Source organism: Sus scrofa, chromosome 7, assembly GCF_000003025.6.
Source record: "Sus scrofa isolate TJ Tabasco breed Duroc chromosome 7, Sscrofa11.1, whole genome shotgun sequence".
Taxonomy (NCBI): domain Eukaryota; kingdom Metazoa; phylum Chordata; class Mammalia; order Artiodactyla; family Suidae; genus Sus; species Sus scrofa.
Genome location: NC_010449.5, coordinates 13,040,146 through 13,043,819, shown reverse-complemented (window position 1 = coordinate 13,043,819; position 3,674 = coordinate 13,040,146).

Genomic DNA, 3,674 nt, shown 5'->3' with positions numbered 1-3,674 from the left:
AATTCTACCACGCAACGTTATATCCTGGTTGTGTGGGTGCCAAAGTGACCCATCTGCTGACATACCACAGCATTATATGTCTCTAAAATGCAGTATTTACCTTATTATTATTCCTTCAAATACTAGCTATTTACTGATAATGAAATAACAAACACAGAAACAGGCATAGTCATAAATTACTGGTAGTCACTATGGCAACATCCTATGATAAATTTTATTTTTGTCCTTGTGATTACAAAATTACTTTTGCTAACATACAAATCTTACATCCTGCATATTTTAAGTATATGTGAAACAGTTCAAAATACACCTTTTAAATATTATTTTCAATAAATATAAGTTATCCATAAGTTTCCCCACCCCCAGGAAAACTGGAGGGCTTTTACTCACATCAAACTACCTTCCATCAGACACAGCACAGCCCTTGTTCATAAGGCAAAGGGTATAGGTATTTTCCAGCTGTCCTCAGTTAAAACGATTACAAAGACGTTTAGCTCATTCTAAGTCTTCCTGATTTTCCCCTTCTTGAAGGCTGTGATTTGGTTTTGATGGATATACCTTGGTGAATGTTCAAAACTTCATGTTTTAAGGATGAGAAAACCAATTATGTTCCTTCAATAGATAAAACTGACATTATTCCCAGAGGCTGTATTTTAGAAATCACAATCCATAATGTTCAGTGTAAATCATCTTTAAAAAAGGAAGTTGATTATGGGAGAAAGTCTTATTTACATTTGAGATTGTGGGTTTTTTCTTTTTCTTTTTTGGCTGCCCCACAGCATATGGAGCTCCCAGGCCAGGGATCAGATCCAGCTGCAGTCTGGGCCCACCCTGAAGCTGCAGCAATACCAGATCCTTAACCCACTGTGCTGGGCTGGGGATTGAACCTACAACCCAGTGCTCCCAAGAGGCTGCTGATCCCATTGCATCACAGCGGGAACTCTGGTTTGGTTCCTCTGTTTGTTTTATTCATTTTGGCAGGGATGGAGTTAAGAGCTCACTGGCGGCACAGCAGGTTCAAACACGAGTCTTGTGCACAGCTGATGCTAGCAGTTCTGGGAAGGTGGGAAGGGCTTACCACCACCGACCCTCCATCTCTTCATCCCTAAACTCTTAGATGCTTTTATGAGCAGCAACACACCTAGAGTTTTAGAGTGGTTCCCAGTGTCCAGATAACCATCCTGTTAATCTGGATGGTCTTGGAGTTCCCGCTGTGACTCAGCAGTAACGAACCCGACTAGCATCCATGAGGACAGGGGTTCGATCCCTGGCCTCACTCAGTGGCCAGGGATCTGGCATTGCCGTGAGCTGTGGCATAGGTTGCGGATGCTGCTCAGATCCCGAGTTGCTGTGGCTGTGGTGCAGGCCAGCAGCTGCAGCTCTGATTCGACCTCCAGCCTGGAGTGTGGCCCTTAAAAAAAAAAAGGATGATCTTGCTAAGAGAATATACAGCTTACCATTTGGGTGTGTTACGACCTGGCATGTTTAACTCTATAGAGAGTGGGAAGTTTTCAAGCCGGGCATCAGCCATCATGCTCCCATCTATACTGTATATATTTTAATTCAATAACCACATCTTCCAAGCCACTATAAATAGCAAACGCAAGAGCGTAAGAGTTCAAGAACAAATATTGTGTGGCTTTTAGCAAATCTGAGGATTGATTTGCAACACCATAGATGTGCATTGAAGGTATTTTTCGGATCATTGAAATTTTATCATTTGCAGATCTGAATGGTAATAATCTGAATGATTGTGTGTGTGTCCCCTGCACCATCATTTTGCACAAGTAAATCACCAGCTCCTCTAATATTTTGCAAGACTGGCACATGCCCCTGTGAGATCATCTCTACAGCAGAACCTGTGGTCAGATGAAAAACATCAGGTTGCACACATAGAATTTTATATAACATGCTGTAAATATCTTGGCATAGTCTAGTTGAAGCAGCATATTCTAGTTTACACAGTACTTTTATTTATTCTTTTATTTTTATTTATTTATTTATTTATTTATTGTCTTTTTAGGGCCGTGCCTGCAGTATCTGGAAGTTCCCAGGCTAGGGGTCGAATCGGAGCTGCAGCTTCTGGCCTACACCACAGCCACAGCAATGCGGGATCCTAGCCTCCTCTGTGACCTACACCATAGGTTGCAGGCAACGCCAGATCCTGAACCCACTGAGCGAGGCCAGGGATAGAACCCGCGTCCTCATGGATACTAGTCGGGTTCCTTACCACTGTGCCACAATGGGAACTCCTGGAAATGAGTTTTGAAAGGAGCAACCACCACCCACCACCACCATCATACCTCCCTGGCTGTAGGGTGCTCAGTCCCACAGGCTACAGGCAGATGAGGTGTCTATTTGCAACACCCCAAAGGGGATGTATAAACACGAGGTATCAAGTGGGCTTCTGCTCCAGTCAGCACTGCCTCCAGCCACGGGTTCCAGGGAAACAAGCCATCTCTCGGGGCTTCCTCCAGCTTCTGGAGGCTGTATGGATACATTGATTCATCCACTGAAGAGATATTTACATAGCATGTATTAGGTGCCATTCACTTTCCAAGGTACAAAAATGCAACCATGATCCAGACAGGCCCATCCTCTGTCCTGTTAGAACTGACACAGCCAGCGGTGAAGATGGAAACGCATCAGGTAATTCCTACAGGGGGCGGCAGGTGTGACACTGAGTAGCCGGGCTGCCAAAAGGTGACTCTGAGAGAGGGGCACCCACCCAGACCAGGGGCTCTGGAGGAAGGGGTATCTGAGGGGAGACACGAAAAACAAGAAGACATCAGCCAAGTAAAGCAATGAGATAGGGGCAGGGAAGAGCATGTGCAAAGACTCGGAGGCTGGGGACAGTGTGCTGAGCTGGAGGAACGAGAGGTTCAGCAGGAGTGAATGATGAAAGCTGAGATCCTTCCCCGTCACAAAAAGAAGTCTGGACTTTATATTGACCATAAATGGAAGCCACGAATTTTAAGCAGAAGATCACCGACTAAATATTGAGGAGACTGTTGCAGCAGTCCCACTGAATGACGGTCGGGTGGTCTGAACCAGGTAAGGACAGGGCCAAAGTACAGAAAGGGCTGCAAGAGATCTCGGGGTTCCCTGGTGGCCTAGTGGTTAAGGATCCTGCGTTGTCCCTGCAGCGGCTTGGGTCGTTCGTAGGACTCGTAAGACCTGACAATTGATTGGATGGGAACAGTGAGGGGGAGGGAAGTTTAATTCCAGTGAGAGGAGGGCCAGGAAAGTCGGCAGGGAAGTAAGGCACTGGACCACCTCCAACCTCAGCCCCAATTCAAGTTTTTCTTTTCTCATATGAAGGAAACTGCAGACTTCATTCTGAGGCGTGGATATGGCTTAAGTTACTTGGATGAAGTTGCAATGCAACCAACTTCAGGATATTGCTTTAAACACAACACAAAAGGGAGAGAATTATAAAAAAAAAACAACCAGGAGTTCCCACCGTGACACAGCAGGTTAAGAACCCGACTAGTATCTATGAGGATGCAGGTTTGATCCCTGGCCTTGCTCATTGGGTTAAGGATCCAGCATTGACGCAGGCTGCGGCCATAGGTCACAGACTTGGCTTGGATCCTGTGTTGCCGAGGCTGTGGTGTAGGCTGGCAACGGCAGCTCTGATTCAACTCCCAGCCCAGGAACTTCCACAGGCCAAA